General features: G+C 35.9%; 1 protein-coding gene across 3 annotated transcripts in view; it reads left to right on the top strand.

The window, feature by feature from the left end:
• Positions 1-17,159, top strand: part of MLLT3 (MLLT3 super elongation complex subunit) — a 279,534-nt gene that overhangs the window by 238,493 nt on the left and 23,882 nt on the right. The gene's annotated exons all lie outside the window — the stretch shown is intronic.

Raw genomic sequence — 17,159 nt, 5'->3', positions numbered from 1 at the left:
ACATATATATCCAGAAAATAGCATGCCTGTTACCATAGAAGCAGAGTGGCCAGTACTAATAGCCATAAAAGGCAGTTGGCATTTCTTACTGGGAATTCTCTGAGGTCTGGAATATTTGATGTGGTCATATATTCCCTTGGCTGTATCATTTCAGCACATCTTTAGAATAGAAGTTTGGGGCATCCATGGAATGGAGTCTGTCACCTCCAGTGATGTCTGTGGCAGCTGTAAGCTTCTATTAATAGGCTTTGTTCACTCCTATAAGGTTCATTACTCCAGCGATTGGGCCTCCAAACAAATCTTGATGACAGCAACCAGACCAAGTCCATTTTGGTCTTTCTTTAGCAAAGCTATAGCCAAGAAAAATAAAACCACAATTTCAGAGGCTCACTTGTCAGACTTTGGGTTTATTAGCTTCTAAGGGGATAGGCTTGGGACTACTGGCCAGAAAGGGGTTTGATGATCCTTCTCCCTACTCTTTGACCTACTATGCCTTGGAAATTCTTCTCTAAACATTATATTGCGTCGCTTTAAGCCCAGAACGGGCCTTCTCTAAAGGTAAACTGACTGATAATACCACTCTTGTATTCACCAATGCTCACTGTAAACTCTTATTTCAGATAAAATTATGTAAAGTATGTGTCTTCACATGTCCAAAAAAGCAGAGTCCAAAAAGCACTCTGTTCACCAAGTGGCATACATCTTTACTTGTTCTGATATGAAATCTAGAAATGGCAGTGCCAACTGGAAATGGGAATTTGGTTTTAATTGAAGGGAGTACTATCCTATGAGAACGAAAGTGGAATTACAGACCAGATCATGAAAGTGAGAGGTTGGATGCAAATATCTCAGAAGGTAGAGATTCTAGTTTCCTCTAAAATGTATCTTTGTGTCAATACCAGAGAGAGATCATTGAAATGCATTTTGTTAGACCAAAAGTGTCATTTCCTGGTGATCTCAGAATTAGAACTTTATTAAAATGAAATGCTGTGCCTATAGTGGTGCATGATTATATGAAACCCGTATAGGTAACTGTAAGAAAATACTAGCCTAGAGTAGTGGTTCTCAACCTGGGGTGATTTTGCTTGCCCGCCCCCCCCCCCCCCATATTTAGCACCGTTTGGAGACTTTTTTAAATTGTCATGACCTAGGCGTGTGCATGTGCGTTTGTTTGTGTGTGTGTGTGCACCACTGGCATCTAGTGAATAGAAGCCAGAGATGCCAGTAAACATCCTACAATGCACAGGATATTCCTCACAATAAAGAATTTTCCAGTCCAAAATGTCAATAGTTGAGAAACTTTGGACATTGAACAAAAGTTCTTAGCTGAGATTTCAGCTTATTAGGGCCAATTATTGAGCTTTTCTGAATTCCTTTTGGACACGGAAAGGGAGTATTTCTCAGTGCTTTAAGATGATCTCAAGCTAAGAAGATGTATTTTGTTTTTTTGTTTATAAAAAAATTTTTAGAGTGTAGTATAGGTTTATAAAAAAATAATAAAACGCAGCATGGCCCCATTACTTATTTGTACATTTCCTTCAAGATTAAATACCATGGAACAGAATGGTTTATCCATGAGAATATCCTCTGTAGAGAAACCAACTGGAAAAGAATGGAATTTTTTTCTGGGCTTTCTTCCTGCTTATATTATCTGTTCCTAACCCCTTCTTTTTCAAATAACACAAAGTTTAGGGTCAGTTTATCAGAAAGTGATTATTTAGACTATAAATACCTGAGTACAATTCCCAATGTCAGGAATTCTTATTGATATTTAAGTAGAGTGAGAAAAAAGTTTTGTGAGATTTTATTGTTTTTGATACGTAAGTGCTAAATAATTTAGAGATATTGATTTACTACCTTTATCAATGGTAGGTTTCATTATAAATAAAAGTATTTTCTAACTTTCCAGTCTAAACCTAGAGGTAACTTGTTACTTTCCAGATGACTGTTTAGTTGATTATGAGATCTATAAAAGCAAGTGAGAGGAACAGACCAGATATTGTAGACCACCATACAATAGTATCCCTGAACTTCAAAAGCCCCAGGAGGGAGCAGCTGGGAAGTGCTATATTTTCTGTACTCTTGGTGAGCTAAATTTGGTTTGGCAGAGAATTTTTAGGAGTAGATAAGACTCTGTAAGTAAAGCTGCAGTTTTAGCCAAAGAAAACAGACTGTAGATTTGATGACTCTATTTGATTTATTAGTGCCATATGCAGTGCCTTTTGATCTTCAGGATTCAGTAAACCAACGAATTGATATTTATCAGAACTCCATCACATGGGAAGAAATCTTAATTTGCCTGTAGTGTTGATACTAATATAATTACCCAACACCTGCATCTTATTGATGATAATTGTGTTAGGTTATATTAAATTTTAATGATAGGTACAGATAAACATTAAAAACAAGTTTTGGGGTAGCATTAACATTGAAAGTAATCTTATTTCTCAAGTATATCAAATTTGCTTACTTGAGTATATAACAAAATGTCTTACGATGAGTGCTGGAACTGCAGATAGTAATTGTGATTTTCAAACAAAGAAAGGGAAATAACTTGACATTGATGATACCATACGAACAGATGTTCTATAATAAGGCTACTTACAATCTTGATTTGTCAGACAACATAAAGAAATTCCAATTAAGTTTGAGATTTTACCCACTTCTGAATTTCTTTCTAATACTTTTATAAGGTAGCAAAAACCACAGGACAAATATCTCTGCCACTAAGCCATCAGCATCCATCTGTTTTTGTCTTTTTACTAAGACAAGTTAACATGACAGAAATGTGTTTATCTGTAAAATTGAGATGAAATACCAGGAACAATATCATGGTATTAGTATTTTCTTTAAAAAGATATTTTTCTTGAGACTCTTGAGGTCCATGTTTTTGTGGGAGGAAAAGCTTATGAGTCTCAATCATTGGGATACCCTAAATGAGTTTTACTTTTTTTCCTGTGAATTCTTAATTATTACTGACCAGACAATTCTTGCCTGTAATGATTTATGCTTAGATTAACTATCAGCTTTTAATTTTCATCTTTGCTTATTCTGTTTGTATAAAGGTCCTTTCTATAATGTCTTTTATATTAAGCCTTGAAATAGGCATTTTATCAGTTCCCTAACTCCAAGAGAAATTTAAAGGGACAAAATTTTGTGGGGGGGAAATCTGTCTAAAGGAGGATGCCTTATTTCTTAAAGTGTCAAATATATTTCTGGGAGTAATGTTACAGGGGGAGAGGGTGAGCAAACCAAATAGACTTATACCTGACTTTTCTCAAGTATTATACTTTTACCATTGTTGAAATTGATAACAGCGGCTCTTTATTCCATGCTCTATTCTCAATGCTTTACTCGCATTATCTACATTCTCATACTAACAATGTGAATTTGTTACATTATTAACTTCATTCCCTCTTTTTAGAGATGAAGAAATTGAGACCTGGAAAGATAATGTTACTTGCCTAAGGTCACATGGCTAGAAACTGGTGGAATCAGGATTCACACCAGGACTAATGTTTCTAGAACCTGACTCCAAATCATTTTATTATTCTATTTTTTTCACCTGCACTGTATAACCCTTGAGTTTTCAGAGTATTTGACTTTCAGATTTAAGTGCAAAATTCATGTCAAAACTAAGACATAATTATTCCAAAATTGTTGGCCATTTAAAAAAGATTTATTTATTTTTAGGAGGGAGGAGCATATGTGGGTAGGGGGAGGAGCAGAGGGAGAGAGAATCTCAAGCAGTTCCCCACTGAGCATGGAGCCTGATGCCATTATTATAGGCTATAAAAAATGTAGCCTATCCTTTTATCACAAAGCCAATAACTGCATGTGGCTTTCTGCATCTCACTAACACATCTTACTATATATGAATCTCAATAGGTGTGTATATATACACATATGTACATACAAACATATATGACGCAGCAGTGTCAAAGGTATAGCTCATGTCCATGTCCAAATAATGCCCTCTGTGTTCCTCTTTTTTCTTATTTTACTGGAAAATGTTACTGGAGCCTGAGTAATGAATAGGAGCTTAAAGATCATGTTCTGTATTTCCACCTTTTAACCTTACCACCCTTATTTGTGCAGGAAAATGTAATTTTTTGCAATGACTTTCTCTGTTTATGGAATAGGAGTGTATTACTGATAAGATGAGCAAGTCTTAACAGTTAAAATACTTGTGAGACAAACAGATTTTGAACCTTCAAATGGTCATTCCTTTAGTATGTGCTCCATAAAACTGCAGGTTACAGCAGGGAGTATTCTCGACTGACTTAAGTTGGTAAGTCAGAGTTATTTTAGAGAAATGTTCTAGAATACTCAAGCAATGAGATTCAAGATCTGAGTATACTAATACAGATAGTTAAGTATTTGACATCTGATCTCTTTAGCAGACTGTATGCTTACCACACATAGGGTAGTATCAGATGGAAGAAGCTAGTTTCTAAAACAGTGTGGAGTGGATAGTGGATGTTTGCTTCTGATTAGCCTGTGTGTGCGCGTTGGATGAATGAGCAATTGGGAAGTCATGACCATGTGTTTGCTGTCATTTAAACCGCCATTCTAATCTAAATATACATGTGGGTGCCTAAGGAGACTTCTTTCTTTTCAAGAGGATCATTCTTTAACAGCTCTCAACTCCTTGCCGACACACGTGAACTTTGGGGCACTTCTGTTTTCCTGAGGGCTACTCTGTTTTCTTTTAAAAGAGGTGAGGATGATTTCTTTGCTAGCTGTATTTCTGATTTTTAAAGGCCAGCTGTATGTAAAGTTTATTTACTGTGAGCAGTCACTTTATAGGAAAGACGGCTTCTAGGATGTTCTACAAGGTAATGAAAGAGGGGGATAAGCATGAGAGAAATAAAAGACACAGAGCGTTTCTATTTATAGAATAATTCAGGAAAACCTTACTGATTTTAGATCACTAATTTACATATAGCATGCATTAATCTAATTTAAAAATTAGGTTTATAAAATAGGTATGATTTTCTCATACGTCATCATATAATAGAACCCTCGTGCATTTTTTCCCTCAGAGTGATTTAAGACAGAAAAAAAAAGATACCCTTTTTCCTTGACTTCAAAGAATTTATATATATTTTATCTACCCAGGAATTATTAAAATACTTATTAAGAAAGTTAGAAGTTACATATTAAAGTTTCTTCTGCTCCTCTTGTAATATGATAGACTTCCTTTTATTTTTGTAGAGAAGCTAAGGATTAGGCTTGTAAGGGTTTTACTAATCTGAAATGAGTCTTTTCATTCAGAAAAGAATACTGGTCTTTCATTTTTTTCATAATTATATAGCTTATATTTTGAAGAGCCATATATCCAAATGTTTTTCTTTCTCCATTAACACATTTTTAGATATAAGAGCAAACAGTGTAAAATTTAACTTATTAAAAAAATAATACCCCTTGTCATCTAACTACTAGGGTATTGGATAAAAATTAGTTATCACTTAGTTACACATTAAAATGTTTCCTTAATATCTTTTTGATAATTCTAGACAGACTGTCCTATTTTTAAAAAAAATTACTGCTATGTAAATTCTTACACAAATAGATGTTTTTTAATTTTTAAATTATTTAATAGTTATACTGTATGCCTGATTGGAAGTTGCCTTACAGATTAATATATGTGACAAATGTAAACTAAGGTAAGTAGTAACAAAACTTAAAGAACGAAGAGTTTATTCAGAGTTAGGCAAATTTTATTCGTGGGCAGTAAAGTCTGCCATTTTTTCCTTGAGAAATATGAGAGTTATGTGGTTTTATATGTGGAATATCATAATGCATGCACATTCATTGGCAGAAATAAATTTTCTTGGAACTATATTCCAGGAGGATTTACCATATGGGTCTCTAGATGTCCAAATAGTTAATGTAAGTGGGCAAAGTAATTTCGTGTAAATACTAATCTCATAAATTAAAATTATTCTTCCTAATGGGGTAGAACATACTGTTTTTACCCAGGCATGGAAATATCTAAAGGCTTAGGAAACTTTTTTTGAATAGCATTTCCTTTCTGAATGTTTTCATTCCAGCATAATTTCAGAGAAAACAGAAGCTGATCATAATAAATCCCTTTCATTCCAGGAAGAGTCATATTTAGTAAATTCTATTCTAGAGCAGTAAGTAGAGCTTTAGTGTTGCTTACAGCTAGTTACTCCCTTCTCTGCCCCTCACCCCACCCCATTTCTTCCCCCATTGCTCAGCTCACTCTCAGGGAATTGTGCAATTTGCTCAGTTCATCAGGAAGTTGATGAGAATAATACTAATATTTCTAATTTTCTTTCAAATATTTAGTTTATAAGAAGATACCACTTTCCAGACCAATTTGACTTTCAGGTTTCTAGCAGCCAGCTGGTAAAGAGGATGTGATCTATTACACATTTCACATTGTTATAAGATAAAAAATGATCTCTTAGGAGATGTTTAAGTCAAATGCAATTAAGTGGAAAGACAAGTCAGTCTACTTGCTTTTCAGCACTTGGTCTTTTAAGTTTATTGGATAGAAAAATAATAAGTAGCCTTTACTATATAGGAAGAAATTTGAATGCCATATTATAAACTAAATGTGCCGAAGTTTTAAAATATAATGTAGATACTTGATGCATGGATATGGTTAAGGTTGTAGAATTGAGCTTTTTGTGAATAGTGACTGTGTGAGTAGGGAATGCTCTCATTTCATGAAGATTTAAAAAACAAGTTTAGGTCTTTAAATCATTCTTGAGATATTGAAATTGAATGAGTTTCTGAGGATCAATTCAGAAACAGTTCCAAACCATCCTCTGAGAATGCTGTAAATCATGTATGCTGTGGCTCTAATTGAACAGCGTGGATCTGAATCCTCATTAACTTGTCTGTAGGGAAGGGAAAATTGTGGAGAGCAAGGAAGTAGACCTTTGCCGGTGTTGTCCTGAGCTGCCATTGTGGAAGGACATCCTTTGAGCTAATTTCAGTCCCATTAAAAAAAAAAAAAAATCTATTTAGTGATTAGTAACCAGTGGATAAGAGCAGAAAGCCCAAGTGAATAAAGGCCATAAATACTGAAGTCCGTGGGATAACAGCCTGTAAAACTGTCAGAAAGCATTGCTTAAGTGACAAAAGATAGCCCAAAGTAACAAGAAGTGCTAGCTCACTAGGCAATACTCCGTATTCTTGGACACGAGAAGTATTTAGTTTTCTCCAAAAATAGAGATTTTCTTGAATCCAGTACCTGCCCCATTTTATTTATTTGTAGTGGCTGGTGTCTCTTTGCTTTTAATTTATGGTTGATTGCATTCACTAGTAGGAATCATGATGCCTGTTAAAGATAGCAGCATTTCCAAAAGTAGAACTATGATTACTGAAACTTCTGTTTAGATCCATCAAGATCTACTTACTTGCTAAGAATGTTTAGCCTAACTAGAGTGAGTGGGTGAGAGAGAGAGAGAGAGAGAGAGAGTGTGTGTGTGTGTGTATTTTTTAAAGGCAGATGGTTAGGAATTAGATGCTGTCAAGTGCTTTTCTCTTGTTTTAAATTAAAGTCTGAACTTCACAATTCTTAAATATTTTCCCCTATCGGAAAAATAAGTAAATAAAACCAGAAGAATGTGAGTCTATATTATAAACTGTTTTGTTATTACTGTACAATATTGAGATCACAAATGACTTAAGTCTTACCAGCCAGTATTCCAGAGGTGTTTTCAGAGTCAGAGAAAATTCAAGATGATGAATCAAGGGTCTTTCTTCGAAACTCCTATTGTTCTATGATGATGGTTTTATGGCATTTGAATTACAATGTTAGCCAGCAAAATGATATGTTTTACAGTTTTACAGTATAACCTTCAAATCCCAGATGTGTGTTTTAGAGCTGTGTCTTCAGTGTACTTAAAGTGCTGTGTGCTTCTTCAAGTTAGGGAATTTTGTCAACTTATGGGTATTTGCTTTTCAGCATCCCGTCTGTGAGAACTAGAGGTGTCATTCACTTGAAGGGAGCAGATGTTAAAGGTTCTTGCCCCTGCCTCCCTAATCCCAAACACCCTTGAAGAAGAGAAACGTCCTATTACCCAAATAGGCATCTTTCTGATGGTGAGAAAAGGCGGTAAAAGGCAGTAAATCTGCCTTCTCATTATGAAGTGCAACAATAGATTGATTTATGTAGAAAAGCAACTGTTGGCCTTATATGTGTGCATGGAAATGTAGGTTCCTTTAGAGCCTTAGAAGCAGTAGCTTTCCTCCTGTTCTTGAGAAGAATTTAATATTACTAATAGGTGATGTGTTGATTCTAAATGCCAAATTTTTTTAAGGGAGTACATTGAAAAGAAAACAACAACAAAAAAATCCACCTCCTCATGTTTTCACATGCACAGTATCTTGAGGAGTGTGTTTTGCTGTTTCAGTTCATTTTCATTCAGATAGAGGGGGATTCTTAAAAATAGTTTTATTTGTATCAACTTTGTGTTAGCACTTAACACTTTAAATAAAAGTGGATATAAGTATAACAGATTTAGATGTGAGGCTGTTTATAAAATTTTTAGTTTTCCTTAAGGTGTAATTTTCAACAAACACTATAAAATTATCAGACCCACTTTAAAGATAATTTCAAAATTCAGGGGTGAGGGAGTTCATGTTAAGCATTTTGTGTTGGGTTTTTAAGATGATCTTCGTGCATTTTAAAATCTTTTAAATAAATCTGTGTTACATCTTATTTAATTAGAAGCTTTGTTAGAGTATTTCTATTTAACTTAATAGTTAAAATTTAAGATCTAAGCCCATTTTGAGCATGAGATATAAAATACAAAAATCTAGGTGGTCTCTAAATAATTTGGTAGGATACTGGCCTTATATATTTAGCACCTAGCACTCCAAAATTTGAAATCTATGTGATATAATTAAGATTTGAGCAGGCAAATTACAGAATTCAAACTGATAATTATCAGTTGATGTTAAAGCTCATCTCTTTCAGTAAACATGTATCCCTAATGTATGTATATTTCTAAATTGTAGTAATAGCTGTGCTAATGTACTATGTACAAGAAGTACATGCAAATATTTGAAAAACTAAAAGAAAGTATTATTCAAATAAAGGTTCTATTCTTTTACCCCTATGATATGTCTATGTGCCCATGTCTGTGCATACCCATACCCAAGGAGCTTTGGAGTGCTTTGATCTAGAAGAAAAGGATTCAGTATGTTACCTGAAAAATGCACTGCTACTTTATTTATTTTATTTTTTATTTTTTGGCACTGCTACTTCAATTAGGAAGATACAAGGCTTATAAAGACTTATTCCTTGCAACTATCAACAGCCTTTGTGATAAATAATAGACTGCTAAAGAGAAGTGTTGCATTTTGACCTGGTGATGATTGGGTAGTTTCAAATCAATACTTTTTTCTCAGTGGACTATGGGTATTTTGGAAGTCAAAATATGATGAAATTAAAGGTCTTGGCAAATAAAGTCTTGATGCCACTGCTATGATCATAAATCTATGCTTCAGATTTAATGGGGGAAAATTCTCTAAGATGTGCAAAGATTAAAATTAATAAAATTTCTTGACATTTGTGTAAGTCTATAAAGATTCTATAGGTGTCAATCAAATGCTCTTTGGCCATTTTAAAGTAAGCCATTTTTAAAAAAGTGTCTAAAGTTAATGAGAAAATGCAATTAAATGTCTTGTCAAATGATCTCTTCAAGTGCATCTGTGTTTTACTTCATTTCAATTAATTGCTCTTTATGATACCCTGAATTCATTCAACTTAATTTACTTTAATATTTTAAATTTTATAATCCAAAGCTGAGAGCTATAGCCACAGGCAGCATACTTTTAGGACTTTGTTCAACACTGCCTTTATGGGGAGAGAGAATATAATACTTTTACATTATTTTGAGCATCTTATGCTCTGCACAAGTGGGTTATTTCACAAGTAACTGAATAGTTCTGACAACAGTTTCAGAATCTTATTGTTAATTGATGAGCAATGGTGTTTTGATGTTCATTGGTCAGCTTCAATAATTATTATTTATGGGGCACTTCTATGAGGAAACTTGTTTTTTTTTTCCATTCTCTTTTGTGAGGCATAACAGCTCTAAGCCCTCTCACTTGTAATTTTTTTCTTTCTCTACACTAATTCTCAAAGTACACAAAAGGGGGGGGGGGGGAAGACCAGTTAAAAGATACATTTCTGGTATTACAACTCAGTGGTGTAGTTTATGGCCAGTTGTGAAACACAACTTCTATGTACATGGTCTTTGCTCAAGGAATAGCAACATGCTTAGAGGTGGTGCAACTGTAAATGGTCTGTTTCCAGACGATTTCTCATTCCTACAGCTCTTAACAAGTGAGTGATTTTTGGAACACATCTGGCATATATACCATCTTGCAACAACTGGATTTTTTTTTTTTTTAAAGATCATATGTTCTGGCCACAATAGTCAGTAGCAGCCTTCGAAGTACAACTGGTGATGAGAGATAAAAGACTTGGGGCTCTTGTGTTTAAAAGAGAGGAAGCTAAAAGAAAATTATAGCCATCCCTAAGTGTGGAAAAGGGTTTCATGGGAAGATTTATAGACCCTTGTTCCCCAAGGCCATTTCGTTTCCTAATGGGATTCTGTGTTCTCAGACAGGGGTGATGGGCACAAATGATGACAGTGTTTAATAATAACAGCAAAGATGACAATAATAAGGAAGGAAGCAAATGCAGTTGCTAAAAGCAGAACCATCACAATGTAAAGCCAATTATCTTGGCATCCAGGATGATTTTGTCTGTAAATTGAATGTAACAAAAAAAAAAAGGACCTTTCCTGGTTTGCTAACAGTGGAGAGAATTCTTAAGATCTTGCTCTCTTACCAGCAAATGATGGGCATGACGATAGCTTTTGTTAATATAAGGGCCCAGCAGGCTAAATATACTTATAATTTAACATCAAGTTCATTTAACTTGTCATAACACCTACAAATGGAGAGGGTTTGCCAAAGAGAGATGGGGAGTCTTCCCTGTGGTCATAGACTTGAGTAACTGTCCAACAATAACTTAATTGTCCAGCAAGTTATAGCTTCCTATTCCAGGGTCCTTTCTCCAATTTCACCTTGTTTTCAAAGAAAGACCTGTTGGCAGATTATTTAATGCTAAATATATTTTTTTCACTTGGAAGTTATGTATAGATTGTAAGATGAGTTAAGTAACAAGACTAGATCACTTTAAAAGGCAAATAAAAAGAAATAATTGCAGTGTATTGCCTGATGTCAGTCTTCTTGAACAGTACCAATGTCAAGAGGATCAGGGCCATTCTAGGAGAAAACTCCTTGCTTTTTAAAACAAAACTTGTAAAACTAGTGAGATGAGTAGCCAGGATCTGTTGTAGTATTGATTGGACAAATGTTAGAAGCAATTGACACAGACACATTCAGATCTAGGGATAAAGTGTTTTATCACCGGTTTGCTTTGGGAGCCAAATGCAAGATGTCCCTTAGAGGGATATTCAGTGAAGCTTTCACAGTGACATAGAAAACTCTGTTCACTGACTGGTGTTGTGAAAGGATGTTAGTGTGTTCAGAATACTGCTTTAAATTAATTCCATTTGTTCGAGGTTAATAGGTGTAGAAAGAGAACTGGATTAGAAATCCAAAAACTTGGTGCTAATTTACCTAAATACTACCTAATTGCCACTTAATTGTGCTTTTAGTTTCATCATCAATAAAATGGAGATTAAAAATATGTCCTTTTGTCTTAGCTTGGGCTACCATAACAAAATACTAGAGAGTAGGGAGGCTTAAACAACAGGGATTTATTTCCTACCATTCTGGAGGCTGGGAAGCAAAGATCAAGGCTCTGCCTGATTTGGTTCACCTATGAGGGTTCTTTTCTTGACTTGGATCTGGCTGTTTTGTCACTGTCTTCACATACTGGGTAGGGAGTGAAGCAGGGAGCAAGATCTCTGGTGTCTCTTCTAAATATGGACACTAATCCCATTATGAAAGCCCCATCCTCAAGACCACATCTAAACCTAATCGTCTCCCAAAAGCCTCATCTCCAAGTACCATCACTTGGGAGTTTAGGACTTTAACATATGAATTTTGGCGGGACATATTCAGTCCGTAGCACTTGCCTTTCTCATGGTAGAACAATTGAAATAATATGATAAGGCTACACAAAGATATATTAAGAAGTTAGAGTTATTGACTGATGTTTTCCAATTGGATTTTCATATATCTTTCCATTTAATAAAGTTTCGTTCTTGGAGACCTGGATGGCTCAGGCAATTATGCATCTGCCTTTCAGCTGAGGTCATGATCACGGGGTTTCTTTCTGATCAAGCCCTGTGTCTGGCTCCCTACTCAGCACCTCCCTCTCCCTCTCCCCCTGGCTCATTCTCTCTCCCTCTCTCTCTCATTCTGTCAGATAAATAAACAAAATATTTTTTAAAAAATGAAGTTATGTTCTTTTAGCATGTTTATTTTGAAGCAGTTATTAGTGCAAAGCTAAATGAGAATAAAAGTTCTCATTTCTAGCCTTTTAGCAATTCACTCTTGCTTCATTCTTGTTAGATTAACTTAATATAAGTGTTATTTCACAACTTTTCAATACTTAGTTCTTTGCTTACCTGTGAACTTACATTTTAATGAAACAGCTATCTTAGCTGCTAATGGGAATTGGTAAGAGAACACATTCATGGGATGAGCATTTTCCACACTTGTTTAAAATGGATGTAATTTTTCTTAAAAAATGTATTAAATGTGTATTGAAAAGTTGAATTGGATTATCTTCAATTTCTTATAGAAGAGAGGCTAAATGAGGTAGTTTTTTGTTCAGTTTTATCAAGCTATAGTTGAAGTATATCATGGTATTAGCATAAAGTGTGTAGCATGATTCGATACATGTGTGCATTGTGAAATGACTGCCACCCTAAGTTCAGTCCATGTCCATCATAAATGAGAGTCTTTTATTTTTCTATTTTTTCTTGTAAATTTATTTTTTATTGGTGTTCAATTTGCCAACATATAGAATAACATCAAGTGCCCTGCTCAGTGCCCGTCACCCAGTCACCTCCACCCCCTGCCCACCTCCCCTTCCCCCCACCCCTAGTTCATTTCCCAGAGTTAGGAGTCTCTCATGTTCTGTATGAGACAGTCTTTTAAATGATACTATAATGCTAAGGAAAAAAAGTGTCAGATGATTATTAGTTTTTGGTGAAGGAAGCACTAAAACTGAAAAGAAACCAGTAGTTCAGTCATGAACATTGAGTAGAGACGTAAATAGTGTATTACATTTGTGTTTTCTTTGATTAGTACTCACCCTTGACATAGTCTTTCTGGATATTTGTGCAGAAAAAAAAAAAGAATTGTTATTGCAGTCTATGTGTTTTCTCTTTCTAAACAAGGTAGAAATTTTGTGAAAAAAAATGTAGCAACGTATCTAAAATAATTTAACTACTTGTACTGTATTCTCTCCCTTTCCCCCCCACCCAACGGGGAAAAAAAAATTATGTTATTCTTTTCCTTTCCCTCTATTTTGATTGTTTTAAAGATCAGGTTGAAATTCTTTTTTTTTATTATTATTTTGAAGATTTTATTTATTCATGAGAGAAAGCTGCAGAGACATAGATGGAGGGAGAAGCAGGCTCCCTGAGGGCAGCCTGATGCAGGACTTGATCCCAGGACCCCAGGATCACGCTCTGAGCCAGATGCTGACATTCAATCACTGAGCCATCCAGGTGCCCCAGGTTGAAATTCTGTTCATAAATATGTTGCCTGTGAGAAAAGATGGAACTTCTTTCTTCTGATTACCTAAGGAATAAGCTTGCTCCCAGTGAGAAACAATGCCAGATTTTACAGGGCCTCTTGTGTGACCTGCCTTGACAGGTGTTCTCTTTTGAAGCACTTAACTTGTACGAGTTGTAAACATGTGGTTTTTCTTACTTGTCTTGGACAAAAATAATCCTCCATAGAAAATCCATTACAGAATGGTTTTGCATAGCCATTTAATGCTGAAGATTCCATGGCAAATCTTGGTAGGCCCATTGTTTTGGTAGTAAAGATATATCTTGTTTTAGGCAAAAGAGGAGTATGTCGTCTCTTGTAAGTAATAGTAGCAACCAAATGTTGATTAGCTACCAGTGTAAGAATAGTGGGCTAGGAGTTTTTAGTCAGGTTTTTATTAGATATTGGGAAAAGGCTTGAGCAGGCAAGGTGAGAGGTTTCTAAATTTAACACTCAATGAATGTTTGATATGATAATAATTGTCATAGAATTTTAAAATTTAAATTCAATTGATATATTGTGCATTATTAGTTTCAGAGGTAGAGTTTAGTGATTCATCAATTGCATATAACAGTGCTCATTACATCAAGTGCTCTCCTTAATATCCATCACCCAGTTACCCCATTCCCCTCACACCCCTCCCCTCCAGCAGACCTTGTTTGTTTTCTAGAGTTAAGAGTCTTATGGTTTGTCTCCCAAATTTGAGGTTCTTAAGCCTAGACTTTTGTCACTGTGGAACCCATCATTTAAAGAAACTTAATGTCTAGTGTTTGATTACTCAGTCAGCAAAACATGTGCCTTCCAGTATCAATATGAAAAAGCCAAAAATGTTTTCTTAGTGGTGAGAAATTTGATATTTCAGAAACAATATCAAGTTAGTAATGGGAAAAATCAGGACCTCATTGGAGTTCCTTGTACTTAGGTTTTAGCACATACATACATAAGTTGGAAAGAGGATACAATAATCTTTTCATTCCTTGAGAGTCTTAATCCGGTTCTGTGTATGGTAAATATTTTTTAAAAAGCAATCTTTTCTAGGTTATAAGATCATCCTTGATTTGCATTTTTGGAGAGTAAATCTGATTTTATTGTCATATAAAATACAGACTTAAAGTGAGTAAATCTGTTTTGTTGGATTTGATAAGATGTAAGATGGTGTCGGCTTCATCTAGCAGCAGAATGGGTTTTTGACAGTTAACATTTAGTTGAATTCTGTCCTGGTCTGTCTAGGTTAAGTTGAAGGTCCATCTACTATGACATGATTTTATATATGCTTAGATGTTTTTATTGAGCCATAACTGTGTTCTTTCAGATTGTTTTCTCACAAAATACTTTGATGAGTATGCAGGGATGCTACTTCTGGATACATCACTAAGTTTCTAGCTTTTCTCATGTTGCTTTTTTTCTTTAAATTTAAGAGTCTTTCCAAAATATGCATTTGCATTTAGAAGAAATGATTAACATAGTATCAGTGGTGTTGTACTTGGAATTTTCATTAATATTTGCTTGAGCTTTTACAATATAAATATGCCTGGACCTTCACACCAAACCTATTTAATCAGAATTCCCTTATATATAGAAACCCCCCAAGTGATTCGGATGAATATCCATGGCTATGAATCTCTGGATCCTTGGTCAGTGTCTTAAAAGTCTGGTTGGTCCCCAGAACAGCAGCAGCAGCATCACCTGGAAACTCTTTATGGAATCCAGGTTCTCATCCCTACCCCAGAATTATTGACTCAGAAATCTGGAGTGGGACCCAGCTGTCTGTGTCTTAACAAGTCCTTCAGGTAATTGTAATGCCCATGAAAGTGTGAGACTCCATATCTGATCATCCCAAGGAGTCTCCTTAGCTCCAAAACCACAAATCCTCATCCAAAAGCTTCTAAGATACTGGATTTGCTACCCATCATTCAACATTTTGTCCTTCTCCAATCACCTCTTTTGCTTTCAACTTTCTATTTTAATATTTTCAGTGAATTAATGTGTTTATTAAAAACCTTAAACGTTTTGTGGGTCAGGCATGGCATTAATGATAAACATAGAATGAAAGCCTTTTTCTCCTATTGTGTTATGTTCTCTACTCTTCGTCAATTTTCTGTTGGTTGGTAACTGTTGATTTATTAACCTTGTTTGTGGTTAAGAAGCTAAAAGAAGGCTGCCTGCAGGTTTGGGTCTGGCACTGGCATGATGCTTGAGACCGATGGATCAAGTTTAGCATGGGGTGGTTCTAGAGATGGCCACCATCCCCTCTTGGTTTCCTAATTAGTGTCACTCTAAGCAAATAGCTCTGGCAAACGGCTCCTTTAAGTCCAGTGCAACATGACTGGTCCAGCAGGAGGGGGAATTAGAGCTCTTTCCACTCACTGTAAGGAAACCTCGTTTTTGGCTCCCAAATGGTTTCCAGAGCTATCAAAATAATACCGTTTGCAGACACTTTTCATGGCTGAAAAGAGCAACTTGGAAAGGAAAAGGAGTACTCCACGGCCCCCGGGAGAAATGTTTTGCAGCTGGGCATTGCACATAACTGCTAACTGAATGCCCTTGCAGTGCGTAGCTCACCTTTGTGGCTCAACAGTGGAAGAGCCACTCAACGGAAATGAAGAGTCCCTCACACAGGCATGTGTGCTTGTAAACCAGCTCCTCTTGGTGGGCCACAGACAGCAACATGTTGGACATTGAACTGCAAATCTCAAGCAAATCTTGCAGTAGTGAAGGGTTGGAGGCCGCCTGCTGCTCATTAGAGATCCTGTCTGGCTCCTTTCCTGCGGAATGAGTAGTAGATTGCTGACACCTGTTTTCCCATCCAGCCTGAGGATGTGAAGTGTGCATCAGGAATGCCTGAAAGTGCTTCCTTGTGTCCAAGTCTGGGTCTTAGTGTTGCTTGGAGAGAAGGGGGTTGCCATTTAGGGCCGGGGAGGGGGGATGAGTAAAAATCAGTGGTGAGAAAACTGTATTATCAACTGAGCTGAGGCTCTCCCTCCTCGTTTAGTGGCTTCTGCTGGAGCTCTTTTGTCTTCCACACAGCCCTGATACCTCCGTCACCCAATGAGTGAAGTCAAAAGAAGAAAGAGATGTCTGTACGGGAAAAGACCTTATCTGATACTCAAATAACATGAATAGATAGTTGAGACTGTGAGCACATGAGAAATGGGATAAAAATAGTCCACCCAAATTTACCAACATTATTGAGTTATTTTAAATTGGACCTAAGTATGTAAAATTCAAATGTGTTGATGGTCTGATCAGTTTCTTTGCACAGTTCTGTCCAGGTATTTGTTCTTCCCACTTTGACCCACTGTAAAGTCTCATAAAAACTGGCAGATGGTAGAACAAAGCACCTAATGCTCTGCCTTCAGTCACAGATAGAGAGTGCATGCTGTATGCAGTGTGTTAAGGTGAGT

Source organism: Canis lupus, chromosome 11 (assembly GCF_011100685.1).
Source record: "Canis lupus familiaris isolate Mischka breed German Shepherd chromosome 11, alternate assembly UU_Cfam_GSD_1.0, whole genome shotgun sequence".
In the NCBI taxonomy this organism is placed as follows: domain Eukaryota; kingdom Metazoa; phylum Chordata; class Mammalia; order Carnivora; family Canidae; genus Canis; species Canis lupus.
The sequence above is the reverse complement of the archived record's forward strand: the minus strand, read 5'-3'. Positions and strand labels throughout refer to the sequence as shown.